This window comes from Oncorhynchus masou, chromosome 13 (assembly GCF_036934945.1).
Source record: "Oncorhynchus masou masou isolate Uvic2021 chromosome 13, UVic_Omas_1.1, whole genome shotgun sequence".
Classification (NCBI taxonomy): domain Eukaryota; kingdom Metazoa; phylum Chordata; class Actinopteri; order Salmoniformes; family Salmonidae; genus Oncorhynchus; species Oncorhynchus masou.
This window is the reverse complement of record NC_088224.1, coordinates 82,268,971-82,288,101: the sequence shown is the minus strand read 5'-3', so window position 1 is coordinate 82,288,101 and position 19,131 is coordinate 82,268,971.

Here is a 19,131-nt window from a genome sequence, read left to right as displayed (position 1 = left end):
GGTGTTACCATGCAACCAGAGTTGAAAGAGAAAGAGCCAAACCACCCATACTTATACCAGTTATGCATCTTGCCACATTATGTGCTGTGCTTCTTCCTTTGTCTCAGGTGACCTCCAACATCGGGTGGAAACAGAGTAATCCCATCTCCATTGGTCAGATCGATGTCGGTAATACTTGGTACCAGAGCTGGCTCCAGCCCTCACTCGACCTCCATGCTAATATCTTGTTCAGTCCTCTCGTGTTAACGAGTTATACTGTGCTAATCAGGACCCTCGCTGGGAAGGGAAGAGGCTGATGTACTAATGACACACCAGAGTGGATTGTGGGATAGATAGGGCTGTGTTGCAGTGTGGGCTTCAAAGCCCAGAGTCTCTTCAAACGGCCCTTTGAAGTGAATTTGAATGTGTATAAATAAATAGGAGGGAAATGGTGGTATTGGAGTGGTGTTGCTGTGTGAGTCCATTGAAGTGTCTCAATGTGGCAGAGAGAGACCTGGAGGGCTGGTGGCTGGTGGTGATGGTAGGGTGGCCCAGCTTCTCCTCAGGGCAGGCAGCTACTCTACACTCTACAGCTAGAGATAGGTTATAGTACAGAGAGGGTCAGGGAGGATTGGTGAAGGGGATCAGTCAGAGTGCTCTTAGCGCTCAGACCTTTACAGGATTTATTTATTAGTCCTTCTAAACACTGGATTAGCCCCTCAGCAGTATCTTTAACTTTAAGAAATCCCTGAACTTTCTTCACAACACAGAGACTGTTCAGAAATGTGGGATTGCAGCCTAGATTGGATTTCTCCTCTCATTTCACAGTGAAAGTTCAGATTTTCAGTGATGGCTGCTACAACAATGTCTCCTATCACCACTTGATTGCTTGCTCCTACCCTCAGCGTCAATGTGTATGTGTGTGTGTGTGCTTGTGTGTGTGTGTGTGTGTGTGTGTGTGTGTGTGTGTGTGTGTGTGTGTGTGTGTGTGTGTGTGTGTGTGTGTGTGTGTGTGTGTGTGTGTGTGTGTGTGTGTGTGTGTGTGCGTGCGTGCGTGCGTGTGTGTGTGTGCTTGAGTAAGTGTAACCATTTTGCTGATATTGTTCATTACGATAAGTAGCCTATACCAGAGAAGTTTGAAATGAAAAGGGTTTGCTATCATGGCTGATTGGGAGAATTGATGGTACAACCATCAAACTAGTTGTAGTTTAAAGGACAAAACAAAAAAAATGTGTAGAACGTATTGTTCGACAATGCATTCGGAGAGTATTCAGACCCCTTGACGTTTTCCACATGTTGTTACGTTACGCCCCCCCTCCATCAATCTACACACGATACCCCATAATGACAAAGCAAAAACAGGTTTTTAGAAATATTTGAAAATTTATCACAAATAAAAAATAATACATTTACATACGTATTCAGACCCTTTAATCAGTACTTTGTTGAAGTACCTTTGGTAGCAACTACAGCCTCACGTCTGCTTGGGTATGATGCTATAAGCTTGGCAAATACACCTGTATTTGGGGAGTTTCTTTGATTCTTCTCTGCAGATCCTCTCAAGCTTTGTCAGGTTGGATGGGAAGTATCGCTGCACAGCTATTTTCAGGTCTCTCCAGATATGTTCGATTAGTTATGTTGGCTGTGTGCTTAGGGTCATTGTCCTGTTGGAAGGTGAACCTTCGTCCCAGTCTGATGTCCTGAGCAGGATTTCAACAACAATCTCTTTGTTCTTTGCTCTGTTCATCTTTCCCTCGATCCTTACTAGTCTCCCAGTCCCTGCCGCTGAACAACATCCCTACAGCACGATCCTGCCACCACCATGATTCACCGTAGGGATGGTGCCAGGTTTCCTCCAGACGTGATTCTTGGCATTCAAGCCAAAGAGTCAGACAAGAGAATCTTGTTTCTTTAGGTGCAATTTCGCAAACTCCAAGTGGGCTGCCATGTACCTTTTACTGAGGAGTGGCTTCCATCTGGCCACTACCATAAAGTCCTGACTGGTGGAGTGCTGCAGAGATGGCTGTGCTTCTGGACGTTTCTCCCATCTCTACAAAGAAACGCTGGAGCTCTGTCAGATAAATAAAATGCAAATTAATTACTTAAAAATCATACAATGTGATTTTCTGGATTTTTGTTTAGATTCCGTCTCTCACCAGTTGAAGTGTACCTATGATAAAAAATTACAGACCTCTACATGCTTTGTAAGTGGGAAAACCTGCAAAATCGGCAGTGTTTCAAATACTTGTTCTCCCCACTGTATAATTAATTCAGGAAATGCATTGCGATAGTGAGTATGTGTAGCGTGGTTCGTTCTACGTTGTGTACTTTTAATTAGGACGCTGCCACAACTGAAGGTCTGCTAGTTGAATTATTTTTATTTGCCCTGCACACAAAGAGACAACACACATTATGTTAGCCCTTGGCGCAGTCCTAGCTCTCAGGCACCTTGCTAGCTGAAGGTCAGGCGAAAGAGAACAATAAGGGGGTACGGAAATACAGATAACCCGAGATGGACCAAACCAAAATATACAAACCTTTTACAATCACATGTATGTACAATATTGATATCAAAAAGTGTTTGTACACCAAAGAATAACATTAGCTATGCAGCTGTAATTTAATTTAAAAAACACACTGAATTATCATTATTATTGTCAAATTATTAACATCCCCTCTTGACCTGGCCTATTTGAATTGGTCCTTGTGTGCAACTTGGTGCATAATCGAGGGGAACAACATCACACTGCTACATATGCTTGCATGAGTGTGTGTGTTCAGACTGTCAGACTGGACAGTAATTAGTTGTGACGTGCTGCATGCTGAGGCCTTGTAGGTCTACCTGTGTGATTGTGCAGTAAGAACTGAGCTCAGAGGGCGGGTTTCTGTGGGTCCTCTTACCGTGTGACTGGCTGACTGGCCAGGAAGGAGCAGGAGCACAGAGCTCAGAGGTCGGGTTTCTGTAGGGCCTCTTACCGTGTGACTGGCTGACTGGCCAGGAAGGAGCAGGAGCACAGAGCTCAGAGGGCGGGTTTCTGTGGGTCCTCTTACCGTGTGACTGGCTGACTGGCCAAGAAGGAGCAGGTGACTGCTGACTGGCCAGGAAGCTCAGAGGTCAGGTTTCTGTGGGTCCTCTTACCGTGTGACTGGCTGACTGGCCAGGAAGGAGCAGGAGCACAGAGCTCAGAGGGCGGGTTTCTGTGGGTCCTCTTACCGACTGGCTGACTGGCCAGGAAGGTTTCTGTGGGTCCTCTTACCATGTGACTGGCTGACTGGCCAGGAAGGAGCAGGAGCACAGAGCTCAGAGGTCAGGTTTCTGTGGGTCCTCTTACCATGTGACTGGCTGACTGGCCAGGAAGGAGCAGGAGCACAGAGCTCAGAGGGCGGGTTTCTGTGGGTCCTCTTACCGTGTGACTGGCTGACTGGCCAGGAAGGAGCAGGAGCACAGAGCTCAGAGGTCAGGTTTCTGTGGGTCCTCTTACCGTGTGACTGGCTGACTGGCCAGGAAGGAGCAGGAGCACAGAGCTCAGAGGGAGGGTTTCTGTGGGTCCTCTTACCGTGTGACTGGCTGACTGGCCAGGACTGGCTGACTGGCCAGGAAGCAGGAGCACAGAGCTCAGAGGTCAGGTTTCTGTGGGTCCTCTTACCGTGTGACTGGCTGACTGGCCAGGAAGGAGCAGGAGCACAGAGCTCAGAGGGCGGGTTTCTGTTGGTCCTCTTACCGTGTGACTGGCTGACTGGCCAGGAAGGAGCAGGAGCACAGAGCTCAGAGGGCGGGTTTCTGTGGGTCCTCTTACCGTGTGACTGGCTGACTGGCCAGGAAGGAGCAGGAGCTCAGAGCTCAGAGGGCGGGTTTCTGTGGGTCCTCTTACCGTGTGACTGGCTGACTGGCCAAGAAGGAGCAGGAGCTGACTCAGAGGGCGGGTTTCTGGGTCCGACTGGCTGACTGGCCAGGAAGGAGCAGGAGCACAGAGCTCAGAGGTCAGGTTTCTGTGGGTCCTCTTACCACTGGCTGACAGGAAGGAGCACACACACCAGGACACACACACTCCGAGTCAGTCAACATTTTATACCCTCCACTGACTGTACACCTCTTCAGGCTCCTCAGTCCACTCTGGGGAGGATGGTGCTACCAAAGTGTTACAGTGTTATGACTGAATTATGTGCTAACAGACCCGGAATGGACAGGGATAGGAATAGATGTGAACCATCTGGTGTCCTCAATAAACCCATGGCTATATCCACAGTTACTTCCTGTCATTTCATTTCCAACATGACTTGTGAAGAATCTAATGAAGCTGCACTTTATGGGTTTTAATGACAATAATCAGGACGTAATTGGTAGATCCACTCTATTCTTGTGCTGGGGGCTATTCAAACAGTCAGACTCCCGGCCTGTGTGTTTACCAGCGTTAATGCTGTGTTATTGGCTCTGGCACTGGGTCCATTGGGAGCTGAATTGGGTGCTGTACTGGGAGCTGGGCTAATCTCCTGGGTGAATATCCATTTTGGACAGACACCTGGGACTCAGTGGCTGGCTGGTGACCAAGCCCTGTCTCCACGGGCCTACATAGAGCCAATACACGGTCTGTAGTGGTGGATTTACTGCACAGCCACACACACATGTAGGAACGCACACAAACAGATGTAGGAACACACACACACAAGTAGGAACACACATACACGTAGGGCCACACGCACAGCATACACACACACGCATGCACACACGCACAGCATAAACACAAACACTGTGTTTCTGTGACTGCGTAGATATTATGTGTAATGAGTGTTTGCGTGTGTGATTATTGCAGCAGGCTGATGTTTCCTTTACAGTATATTATGTATAATAGGACACAGCTGTATGAGGAATGTGTTCAGGAGAATCAAATGAACCACCTCTGCTTTTCTCTCTCTCAACCAAGCTCCATTGTGTGGAATATAATGATGGCATTCAGCGCTTTATGAAATCCATTTCCCTCTGGATCAATCTGGCTTAATGTCATCCATTTCATTCACATCTAACTGGCCAGGACTGTATTAATAATTGTATTGGCTCTATTGATTTGTATTGACGGCCCGGTGGTGGGGAGAAGACCTTTGTGAAACATTGTAGCCTTCAACTCCCCCGACTCTAAATCAGGTGACATCTCATTAGAAAAGACAAGTCCTCTTAAACAGATTTTAGCTGGCTATATAAATGGAAATAGGATCGGCTGCAAACGTAGAAAGGAGGATTGCATCTTCATTTGTTTCCATTGTGTCAGTACCTGAAATATTTCAGGAGTCTGTCTTTGTGATAAAAAGTGTCTTGTACATCTGTTGTCAACATCATCATTGTCATTCACTTCCTGATGGATAAATGCAACACTATGATGAAAATCTAGTAGAAGTTTGAAGTGATGAACTCACACAATTATCTATGGTAGGGTTTGATATTGACAAATACACATGCTATCCATGAAAAAAAATACATCAAACCTGACATTTTATTAACAACTTTCGTGATCTAATTTCCAACAATGCCATCATTTTCATAATCTAATTTCAGATATTATATATTGTGTTATTCTCATATCATCTAATATATATTTTTCTCACTCTCTCTTCTTTCCTTTGTGCCTGCTGGTTCCTCCTTGGTCCTGTACCTTCTCCTGATGTAGGTGAGTTTTATCATATCAGGCATCATTTCAATAAAGAATATTGATATGTGTAATAAAACCAGGGAAGCTTGCTGTCAATTGAGCAAATAACAGAGAGGGAGAGGGCAGGACCTGTGGCATTAGCAGTGTGAGCTCCTCTCCTCTCCTCTCCTCTCCTCTCCTCTCCTCTCCTCTCCTCCTCTCCTCTCCTCTCCTCTCCTCTCCTCTCCTCTCCTCTCCTCTCCTCTCCTCTCCTCTCCTGTGTCTAGCTGTATATCTATCTAATGAGTGACTGCTGGCTGGCCAGCAGCACAGGTCAAGCTCCTGTATTGGCCCCCCGTCTCCCCCCAGCCCACTGAGCGCAGGCCCAATACGGCAGGCTAATCTGGGGCTGGATCTGTGGACGTGTGTCTAAATGGGTGGTTTATGATTCAGGTCTGGCTGGGGTTGGGTTAGTAATGAGGAAGTAATGTCATTTGGGCCGGGGGTGCAGGGTAGTGTGGCTAAGCAATACACAGGGGGGCTCTGGCGTGTGCTCACTTGCCTGGTGGCCCCCAAGCTCTGATTAACCCCCACAGGTTTTAATATCAGGCCCCAGCCTGGCTCCAGGGCTCTGAGCCCACCAGTGTAGGCTTTGTCTTATTGTCTCCTGATAGAGAAATATTGACCAGGCCTGCACAAAGCCCACGCCTCATCTAGTCCACCTATACCCAACACTGAGCAGGGATTATTTATGAGATAAATAATCAATCTCATTGCTCAGCTTCTAAATAAATCTCTTTAATTGAACAATATGGCCCGTTAGCCAGCTCCATCCACCCCCTCCAACCCTGACACCACCTCCCCCCTGGTCCAATCTCTCTGTCAGGCTTTTCTGCTGAAAGCAGCTAAATTGTTGTGGGGTGTGTGCTCGTTTTCAAGTTTAATAGTTATTAGATTTGTAACAGAGTGGCAGCTTCATGAATCCAGAAAGCTATTATATCCTATTAGTAAGCTCTGCCTTGTAAATTCCTATGTGACTCTGTGAATTGAAAGCATCAATTACATGGTGTGCACCGTGGAGCCATAGTAAATCTGGTTGGTACGGGGACATTCATGGCGGTGTCCACGCTGCAACAGGCAATGTTGTCTTTTCACATGGATGCTAAACCAACCACACCGTGAAAGAAAACCTTCCCCTTTCCCCACTCCACTCAGTATGTAATTTGTACTGTATGTACTGTTGCTCAGCTCACCATCTTCATGACTGATTAACTATAAAATAGTTACTTCCGCTCCCCATGTAAATACAAAGGAAACCACTTTGTGTTCATGTTGAACCTGGGATGAACACCTTACGTTATCTTTTTATACTTCACACCATTATGATAAATCCTCCCTAAGTGCCCTAATGTTATGTGAAATGAATGTTGTTGCTTAGTTGCATTGTTCCATTTTGTTCTTTGCTGAGCTGTGCTGATGACGGTTTCCCTCGATATCGGGAGGCTGTGCATGTTGGGAATAGGGGAGTAGGGGACTAGGGGAGTAGTAGAATAGGGGAGTAGGAGAGTAGGGGAGTAGGAGAATAGGGGAGTAGGGGAGTAGGAGAGTAGGGAAGTAGGGGAGTAGGGGAGTAGGAGAATAGGGGAGTAGGAGAATAGGGGAGTAGGAGAATAGGAGAGTAGGGGGATAGGAGAATAGGAGAGTAGGAGAGTAGGAGAGTAGGGGAGTAGGAGAATAGGAGAGTAGGGGAGTAGGAGAATAGGAGAATAGGGGAGTAGGAGAATATGAGAGTAGGGGGGTAGGAGAATAGGGGAGTAGTCCAGTACAAGCTTCCTGTTACTCACTCACCCTTTCACAAATTGGTCTCACAGGAGTTTACAGAGCACCCCCCACCCCCACCCCCCCTCACCTCCCAGAGCTCTAGTACAGTGGCTGCTGTGACGGCACAGTGGGCTATATACAAGGCTATGAAGGATGCTGATGGATTGGCTGAGCGCGAGGTCGCTGGCTGTGGAGGCAGAAGAACCCTAGTAATGACTAGTAGAAAGAGAGAGAAGGATGAAAGGAGGAACAAGTAGAGCAGAGGCTAGAACAGGGCCCAAAGAGGAGCAAGAGAGAAAGACTGTGTGACCCCAGAATCATGCCCCCTCACCGCCTCAGGGGGGTCAGATCACAACCAATTATAGCAGCTCCACTGCATGGCCCTTCCACACGGTTGTACAGGTCAGGGGTGAGCTGCGCAGGGCTGACTCCTGACACACAGGGGACCGGGCAGCTTCAAAGAATATAGGAACCATGTTTTAGGGAAGAATTAGACTTTCATTCTCTTACTACCCCTCAGGTGAGTATGGTACTTCTATGCATGGTGGTTACACACTTTTGGATTACATTAGCTTTTGTTACTAGCTCTATTTTCAGTGTTCTGCCACAAAAATATCTCTTCTCACCCCTATTCAATTATTCATACTCTGATAAAGCAGCAGCGAACCCCCAACAGAGACCTGCAGATAAACTAATCTACATGCAAAATAGTGCAATATGCTCAAGTATAACCCCTGTGTCTCTGCACTGCTGTTGTGAAAGAATGCAGCCCCTTTTCTTCCCTCAACCCTGGAGTTGTTATATCATCAAATCAGTGACGCATAATGTCTTCATATTGGGGTTTCAAAGCAGGTTTCTTTGGGTGTGAGTGAGTGAGCTGTTCCCAGCACTATAGATAATGAAGAGTGTGTAGCACTCTTTCACTGTGGCCCACACAGACAGACACACAGACATTCGCAGGGCCAATGTAGTAGCTGGAGGAGCTGTGAAGAGTAATCTTCTCTCCTGCATGACTCCCACCTACATGTGGTTAAGATGGGCCGACTGAGGCTCTGCTGCTGGCACAATACCTTTACCACTTATCATAACCACCTGTCATTTACCCACACACACAACAGTGCTCTTACCAGGTAATTACCATGTTTTCTGTCACATTGTTGTGTCTCTGTCACGCTGCGTTCTAATGTTCACAGCCAGCGCCCGACTCCAATCCAACGGACTCCACTCCATTGTACCACATTCATAGATTTCCACCATGTTTATACTTTAGTTGAGCTCCCAGCACTGAGAGGAGGAGACAAACATATTCATGTCACTGTAGCTGTTGTTTATGTTGGATGTGTGCCCTATACAATCCTGTGTGTTTTGGATGGTCATGTTGTTTGTGAGTGCCTTTCTCTATTTGATTAACTTATCTCACAAAATCCGGCTGCGTCAGTTTCAGTTGATGTATGTAATGGAATCATTTGAAGATGTGTTTTCTGACTGTTAAGACTTGGGCCGACAGACTCTGTCTTGAACTGCTCAGGTATATAATAATGAATATTGTGATATTTCCATGTTCTCCTCTTGCCTAGCTGTTTTCCATCCCACAGAGAGCTGCTCTACTCTGAGAGGCTGCAGGAATGTTTACATCAGTATTTCCCATAAATACACGGGTTGGTTTGTCTAATGGCACAGAATTACCTTTATCTGGAAGGCAATATCCCCCTCAGAGCTGTAGCGAGGGAGGGGGAGAGAGGGAGGGAGAGGGGGAGAGAGGGGGGGGGGGGAGGGAGGCGGTGTGGGGGGGTATAGCAGCTGTTTGAGTATCATAAAGTCCTCCCTGATGTCGGCCCGGCATACTTGATCATGACGACCCTGGATTCCATTACATTTGGCTTCAGGGAGGCTCCCTCCCTCCGAGGCTCGGCCACAGCACAGCCCTGTGATTTGGGAGAAGACCAGGCAGTAATGAAAGGCCCCTCTCTGTGTATGGGACAACCATGGGATACAGGAAGTCCACAGGCTCAGGGGTCATGCATGAAACACAGTGGCCTGACCTCAGTATTGAGTCAAAGTTAACCATCAACTCCAGGAAGTGTGGAGTCTACTCCCTATGATAAAGGATAAGAGATATGACTTAACATGTCAACTCAGAAGCATTGGCAATTATAATGAGTTATGTTGCATGCAGGCAATGATATTATCCATTCTTTATGGGAATTGGCTTTAATGCAATGCTGTCTTCCATTGTAACTACCACTTTGGATTTCTCACTCCCCTCAATTTACTACCAACCTTGCCAACCAACTCTCCGTCAGAGAACTCAGCTGTGACTCTAAAGTTACCCAGGAGACTGTGCCCAGTGTATTTCACTAGGATTTACTGGTGTTGCTGACCCTGCACTTGCTGGCAGTCAGGACCATTTTCGGGAAAACCCAGTGCTCAGCTGAAATAGCTTCGCCATCATAATTTGTAGTAAACTTTGTGACTGAAAACTATGCAGGTGTACATACTGATCCAGTGGTGTAAAGTAAAAATACTTTAAAGTACTACTCAAGTTGTGTTTGGGGTATCTGTACTTTACTTTACTATTAGTATTTGTAATATTTACTTTACTACATTCCGAAATAAAATGATGTTATATTTACTCCAAACGTTTTCCCTGACACCAAAAGTACTCATTACATTTTGAATGCTTAGCAGGACAGGACAATTGTCTAATTCACACACTTATCAAAATAACATCCCAGGTCATCCCTACTGCCTCTGATCTGGTGGACTCACTAAACACATGCTTTGTTTGTAGTGCTGGAGCGTGCCCCTGGCTATCAGTAAATAAGTAACAACTAGAAAATGTGGTTGTCTGCTTTGCCTAATATAAGGAATTTGAAATGATTTATACTTGTACTTGTACTTTTGATACTTAAGTACATTTTAGCAATTAGATTGACTTTTAACACTTTTAGACTTTCACTTCAGTAGTTTTTTACTGGGTGACTTTCACTTTCTATGAAGTCATTTTCTATGAAGGTATCTTTACTTTTACTCATGCATGACAATTGGGTACTTTTTCCATGACTGCTGATACTGGGAGAAAATTAATACAATGTCACTTGTTGATTTAGTTTATTGGAGCATACCCATTGTGTTTTATTTTGGGGGGATGGGACAGGCATCTAGTCTAAACCTGATTGGAGGACACGTTTGCCATTTTTAGGGATATCCTGACAGATAGAGAAGAGGAAATAGAACAGTACAGAGGTTCAGTATAATGGTTCAATATAATGGTTTGGTATAATAGTTCAGTATAATGGTTCAATATAATGGTTCAGTATAATGGTTCAATATAATGGTTTGGTATAATAGTTCAGTATAATGGTTCAGTATAATGGTTCAATATAATGGTTTAGTATAATGGTTCAATATAATGGTTCAATATAATGGTTCAGTATAATGGTTCAGTATAATGGTTCAGTATAATGGTTTAGTATAATGGTTCAGTTACATTCCCTGAAGCCAGAAAGACATCCTTTCAGTTGAGACATGTAAGTGTGAGAGGAAGCATTCAGTCCTACATCAACACATAGTGGACCTTCCCTTCTCATCACTGTATACTTCAGCCTCCCCCATCTAGGCACACTCTCCCCTCCTCCCTGCAGCCTACCGCCTCCAACACACACAGGTTTCTGCACAACCTGACCACTACTATCCTACCCCCAGCTGTTATTCACATCAGAATTACATTTCCCCTCTCACTTCTTTCAGCTCGCCAACTTCCATTTCTATTATATGAAATTCCATCTTGGTGTACAGCAGATGGTATCCACACAGCCAGTTGATAATTCCATCTAGTTAAAGAACAAACGGAATCCACACAGCCAGTTGATAATTCCATTTAGTTTTAGAGAAGATGGTATCCACACAGCCAGTTGATAATTCCATCTAGTTAAAGAACAGACGGAATCCACACAGCCAGTTGATAATTCCATTTAGTTTTAGAGAAGATGGTATCCACACAGCCAGTTGATAATTCCATCTAGTTAAAGAACAGACGGAATCCACACAGCCAGTTGATAATTCCATTTAGTTTTAGAGCAGATGGTATCCACACAGCCAGTTGATAATTCCATCTAGTTAAAGAACAGACGGAATCCACACAGCCAGTTGATAATTCCATTTAGTTTTATTGCAGACAGTATACACACAGCAAGTTGATAATTCCATCTAGTTAAAGAACAGACGGAATCCACACAGCCAGTTGATAATTCCATCCATGTCACACCTTGGTCTTAGTATTTTGTGTTTTAGTTAATTAGTTGGTCAGGCCAGGGTGTGACATGGGTTTATGTTATTGTGTTGTCGTATTGGGGTTTTTGTAGGCATTGGGATTGTGGTTGATTAGGGGTGTGTTTAGTTTAGGTTTGGCTGCCTGAGGCGGTTCTCAATCAGAGTCAGGTGATTCTTGTTGTCTCTGATGGGGAACCATATTTAGGTAGCCTGGGTTTCACTGTGTATTTCGTGGGTGATTGTTCCTGTCTCTGTGTAGGTTCACCAGCTGTAATTAGGTTTCACGTTCCGTTTTGTTGTTTTGTATTTGTCTCAGTTATTTCTTGTACCGCGATTCATTCCATTAACGACATGAGTAACCACCACGCTGCATTTCGGTCCGAATTTCTTTCGACAAACGAAGAACGCCATTACAATCCAGTTAAAGAACAGACGGAATCCACACAGCCAGTTGATAATTCCATCTAGTTTTATAGGAAACGGTATCCACACAGCCAGTTGATAATTCCGTCTAGTTTTAGAGCAGACGGTTATCCACACAGCCAGTTGATAATTCCATCTAGTTTTAGAGGAGACGGTATCCACACAGCCAGTTGATAATTCCATCACAGCCAGTTGATAATTCCATCTAGTTTTATAGGAAACGGTATCCACACAGCCAGTTGATAATTCCATCTAGTTTCAGAGCAGATGGTATCCACACAGCCAGTTGATAATTCCATCTAGTTTTATAGGAAACGGTATCCACACAGCCAGTTGATAATTCCATCTAGTTTTAGAGCAGACGGTATCCACACAGCCAGTTGATAATTCCATCTAGTTTTAGAGCAGACGGTATCCACACAGCCAGTTGATAATTCCATCTAGTTTTAGAGCAGACGGTATCCACACAGCCAGTTGATAATTCCATCTAGTTAAAGAACAGACGGTATCCACACAGCCAGTTGATCATTCCATCTAGTTTTAGAGCAGACGGTATCCACACAGCCAGTTGATAATTCCATCTAGTTTTAGAGCAGAATCCACACAGCCAGTTGATAATTCCGTCTAGTTTCAGAGCAGCCACACAGTTGATCATTCCATCTAGTTTTATAGGAAACGGTATCCACACAGCCAGTTGATAATTCCATCTAGTTTTATAGGAAACGGTATCCACACAGCCAGTTGATCATTCCATCTAGTTTTAGAGCAGACGGTATCCACACAGCCAGTTGATAATTCCTTCTAATTTTATAGGAAACGGTATCCACACAGCCAGTTGATCATTCCATCTAGTTTTAGAGCAGACGTTATCCACACAGCCAGTTGATATTTCCATCTAGTTTTAGAGCAGACGGTATCCACACAGCCAGTTGATCATTCCATCTAGTTTTAGAGCAGACGGTATCCACACAGCCAGTTGATCATTCCATCTAGTTTTAGAGCAGACGGTATCCACACAGCCAGTTGATAATTCCATCTAGTTTTAGAGCAGACGGTATCCACACAGCCAGTTGATAATTCCATCTAGTTTTAGAGCAGACGGTATCCACACAGCCAGTTGATAATTCCATCTAGTTTTATAGGAAACGGTATCCATCTACAGCCAGTTGATAATTCCATCTAGTTTTATAGAGCAGTATCCACACAGCCAGTTGATCTTTCCATCTAGTTTTAGAGCGACGGTATCCAACACAGCCAGTTGATAATTCCATCTAGTTTTATAGGAAACGGTATCCACACAGCCAGTTGATCATTCCATCTAGTTTAAGAGCATATGGTATCCCCACAGCCAGTTGATAATTCCATCTAGTTTTAGAGCAGACGGTATCCACACAGCCAGTTGATAATTCCATCTCGTTAAATAGGAACACAGGTTGATGTACACAGCCAGTTGATAATTCCATCTAGTTAAATAGGAAATCGTTATCCACACAGCCAGTTGATAATTCCATCTAGTCTTAGAGCAGACGGTGTCCACACAGCCAGTTGATAATTCCATCTAGTTTTAGAGCAGCCAGTTGATCGTTTTAGTATCCACACAGCCAGTTGATAATTCCATCTAGTTTCAGAGCAGACGGTATCCACACAGCCAGTTGATAATTCCATCTAGTTTTATAGGAAACGTTATCCACACAGCCAGTTGATAATTCCATCTAGTCTTAGAGCAGACGGTGTCCACACAGCCAGTTGATAATTCCATCTAGTTTTATAGGAAACGTTATCCACACAGCCAGTTGATAATTCCATCTAGTTTCAGAGCAGACGGTATCCACACAGCCAGTTGATAATTCCATCTAGTTTTATAGGAAACGTTATCCACACAGCCAGTTGATAATTCCGTCTAGTTTTATGGGAAATGTTATCCACACAGCCAGTTGATAATTCCATCTATTTTTATAGGAAACGGTATCCACACAGCCAGTTGATAATTCCATCTAGTTTCAGAGCAGACGGTATCCACACAGCCAGTTGATAATTCCGTCTAGTTTTATGGGAAACGGTATCCACACAGCCAGTTGATAATTCCATCTATTTTTATAGGAAACGGTATCCACACAGCCAGTTGATAATTCCGTCTAGTTTTATAGGAAACGGTATCCACACAGCCAGTTGATCATTCCATCTAGTTTTCGAGCAGATGGTATCCACACAGCCAGTTGATCATTCCATCTAGTTTTATAGGAAACGGTATCCACACAGCCAGTTGATATTCCATCTAGTTTTAGTATCCACACAGCCAGTTGATAATTCCGTCTAGTTTTATAGGAAATTCGGTATCCACACAGCCAGTTGATTATTCCATCTAGTTTTTAGAGCAGACGAGCAGATGGTATCCACACAGCCAGTTGATCATTCCATCTATTTTTAGAGCAGATAATTCATCGGTATCCACACAGCCAGTTGATAATTCCATCTAGTCTTAGAGCAGAGGTGAAATTTTTCCTCTAGGTATCCACACAGCCAGTTGATAATTCCATCTAGTTTTGGGGAGAGCAGACGGTATCCACACAGCCCATCTAGTTGATCATTCCATCCAGTTTTATTTTAGGAAACAGTATCCACACAGCCAGTTCATTCACTTTATTAAACCCTATCTTGGTGCGTTAGGAGGAATAGGGGTCATATAGGGTATTGTAACCCATGTCATCTATAATTCATTACAGGAATATCCTGCTTGCTAGTGGGATTAAAGTTGAATAACTCCCTACACAGGCTCAGTAAATAGCCCTTTGTGCTGCGCTGCCAGCATGCTGTGTTCTGTGGTTAATACCTGGGCTGTGGCTGAGTGGAGGTGGTGGTGGTGGTGGTGGTGGTGGAGCATGGGAGGGTGGATCCAGAGACAGGAGAGACCCCGCACCAAGCCCATTTAAATCCCACAGACAGTTTCTCACCGTCAGCAGCCCATCACACAGATGACCCAGTGCAGGTGAAAGTGATGACCCAGTGCAGGTATCACCGTGCATTCTGGGAGTGATGACCCAGTGCAGGTGAAAGTGTTTTCCTCCTGATAAGACCCCGTCCTGAAAGGGGCCAGGGAGTATGTTCCAGCGAGCAATTAGATTAGTGGCAATGTACTATAATACCTCTGGATTAAGGGACACCTTTCAATAAGTTTATATGTGGTTACTGGTCACTTGGGGAGATGGAGGACAGACAAGGTTGAGGACAAGTTTCTCTCCACAGTTGTAGGCCTACAGTATTATTCCCCTGGAGGAGCTCTCTACCACCATCACAACATAGATATGACAGTATAGTATGCCTCTGCTGTGTGACTAAACACTGCTCCCTGTGTAAATTCTTAGCATTCCACTGTCTCTCAGGAAGGGTACTTTGCTGTTAGATGTTCTGTCTCTGCTGCTCCTCTGTCATGATGTCTGTTGTTTATGACCTCATTTAGTCAGACCATGGAGGGTCAAGCCTGGGAAACTAGTCCTAGATTCCCAATGCTTATATCACCGTGCATTCTGGGATTATAGCTGTCCTAAACTGCAACTCTGTTATTAGCATCCTTCTCTTCATTCATGTACGCTGGAACCAACCTGAGACTCATCCCTGCCTGTGATCTAGCTAGTGACATTCTCCTCTAAACTGCTACTTTGTTATTAGCATCCTTCTATTTATTCATAACACGCTGGAACCAACCTGAGACTCATCCCTGCCTGTGATCTAGCTAGTGACCTTCTCCTCTAAACTGCTATAAGAACAAAAGTCACTAAGATGCCTATAGTACAGTAACACTAGAGATGACTGTAGTACAGTAAATCTAGAGATGACTGTAGTACAGTAACACTAGAGATGACTGTAGTACAGTAAATCATCTAGAGATGACTGTAGTACAGCAACACTAGAGATGACTGTAGTAACACAGTAAATCTAGAGATGACTGTAGTACAGTAACAGTAGAGATGCCTGTAGTACAGTAACACTAGAGATACATGTAGAACAGTAACACTAGAGATGACTGTAGTACAGTAAATCTAGAGATGACTGTAGTACAGTAACACTAGAGATGCCTGTAGTACAGTAACACTAGAGATGACTGTAGTACAGTAAATCTAGAGATGACTGTTGAACAGTAACACTAGAAAGTACAGTAACACTAGAGATGACTGTAGTACAGTAACACTAGAGATGACTGTAGTAGTAACACTAGAGATGACTGTAGTACAGTAACACTAGAGATGACTGTAGTACAGTAACACTAGAGATGACTGTAGTACAGTAACACTAGAGATGCTCTAGTAACACAGTAACACTAGAGATGACTGTAGTACAGTAACACTAGAGATGCTCTAGTAGAGATGCTCTGTAGTACAGTAACACAGTAACACTAGAGATGACTGTAGTACAGTAACACTGTAGTAGTAACACTAGAGATGCACAGTAACTGTAGTAGCTGTACAGTAACACTAGAGATGCTCTAGTACACTAGAGATGACTGTGCTGTAGTACAGTAACACTTTAGATGACTGTTGTACAGTAACACTAGAAATGCCTGTTTTACAGTAACACTACAGATGCCTGTAGTACAGTAACACTAGAATGCTCTATGCCTAGTAGTACAGTAACACTAGAGACTGCCTGTAGTACGGCAACACTAGAGATGCCTGTAGAACAGTAACACTAGAGATGCCTGTAGTACAGTAACACTTTAGATGAATGTTGTACAGTAACACTAGAAATGCCTGTAGTACAGTAACACTAGAACTGCCTGGAGTACAGTAACACTAGAAATGCCTGTAGTACAGTAACACTAGAGATGCCTGTAGTACAGTAACACTAGAACTGCCTGTAGTACAGTAACACTAGAGATGCTCTAGTAACACAGTAACACTAGAGGTGACTGTAGTACAGTAACACTAGAGATGCTCTAGTAGCACAGTAACACTAGAGTACAGTATGCCTGTAGTACAGTAACTAGTAACACAGTAACACTAGACGCCTGTAGTGACTGCAACACAGTAACACTAGAGAACACAGTAACACTAGAGATGCCTAGTAACACAGCAACACTAAGCCTGTAGAACAGTAACACTAGAGATGCCTGTAGTACAGTAACACTTTAGATGAATGTTGTACAGTAACACTAGAAATGCCTGTAGTACAGTAACACTAGAACTGCCTGGAGTACAATAACACTAGAGATGCCTTTAGTACAGTAACACTAGAAATGCCTGTAGTACAGTAACACTAGAACTGCCTGTAGTACAGTAACACTAGAGATGCTCTAGTAGCACAGTAACACTAGATGACTGTAGTACAGTAACACTAGAGATGCTCTAGTAGCACAGTAACACTAGAAATGCCTGTAGTACAGTAACACTAGTACAGTAACACTAGAGATGCTCTAGTAGTAACACTAGAGATGACTGTAGTACAGTAACACTAGAGATGATGCACTAGAGATGAACAGTAACACTAGACTGTAGTACAGTAACACTAGAGATGAGTAACATGCCTGTAGTACAGTAACACTTTAGATGAATGTTGTACAGTAACACTAGAAATGCCTGTAGTACAGTAACACTAGAACTGCCTGGAGTACAGTAACACTGACTGAGATGCCTTGCTCTAGAACAGTAACACTAGAGATGCCTTTAGTACAGTAACACTTTAGATGACTGTTGTACAGTGACACTAGAAATGCCTGTAGTACATTAACACTACAGACGCCTGTAGTACGGCAACACTAGAGATGCCTGTAGAACAGTAACACTAGAGATGCCTGTAGTACAGTAACACTTTAGATGAATGTTGTACAGTAACACTAGAAATGCCTGTAGTACAGTAACACTAGAACTGCCTGGAGTACAGTAACACTAGAAATGCCTGTAGTACAGTAACACTAGAACTGCCTGTAGTACAGTAACACTAGAACTGCCTGTAGTACAGTAACACTAGAGACGCCTGTAGTACAGTAACACTAGAACTGCCTGTAGTACAGTAACACTTGAGATGCCTGTCGTACAATAACACTAGAGATGCCTGTCGTGCGATAATACAAAGATGCTCTCATAGTACAGTAACAGTAGAGGTGAATATAGTACAGTAACACTAGATATGCTCTAGTAGTACAGGAAACAGTTTGTGTTTTGATAGCAGGGTTGAAACATAAATCATAACAACCACTGAACGCCAGACCAATTGGAACTGTCATTGGGTCAATGTTCATTGAAAGCCAAATCAAATCTTGTCGTTGTCCACACTTTGATTCAGCTGTCATTGCCACTATCTAGCATCAGCCCAACCAATTAACCTCATTAATTGGCTGTGAGGTTTGAGGATTGTGGGGTCTGAAATCCTGTTTGTCACGTCTATGTCCCTTGTGGTTTCTGGCTGCCTTTGAGCAGTGGGAGAAGCTGCAGAGAGGGTAGAGGATCAGACCGTGTGTGTGTGTGTGTGTGTGTGTGTGTGTGTGTGTGTCTGTGTGTGTGTGTGTGTGTGTGTGTGTGTGTGTGTGTGTGTGTGTGTGTGTGTGTGTGTGTGTGTGTGTGTGTGTGTGTGTGTGTGTGTGTGTGTGTGTGTGTGTGTGTGTGTGTGTGTGTGTGTGTGTGTGTGTGTGTGTGTGTGTGTGTGTGTGTGTGTCTGTGAGAGAGAGAGAGAGATACGTGTGAACATTCTCAGAGGAATAGCTCCCTACACACTCATCTAATTTTCTTTTTAACGCAGACTTAAAACTCTATATTAAACTATATGCATGTAAATGTCTTCCCATCGTTCCCCCTTTAATGGACCCTTTCATTCTGGCTTTATAGAGCGGATTATCCACTAATTGCTTTGAGTCTGCTTGTAAAGCCAACCTGCGGTGGTGATCTGCTGCGTAACATCTCCTCACTTCAATAACACTCCACCGACAGCGCCACCTCCTCTATCTCTATCTCTACCTCCACCCCCACCACTACCTGCACCGCCACCGCCACCTCCTCTATCTCTATCTCTACCTCCACCACCGCCA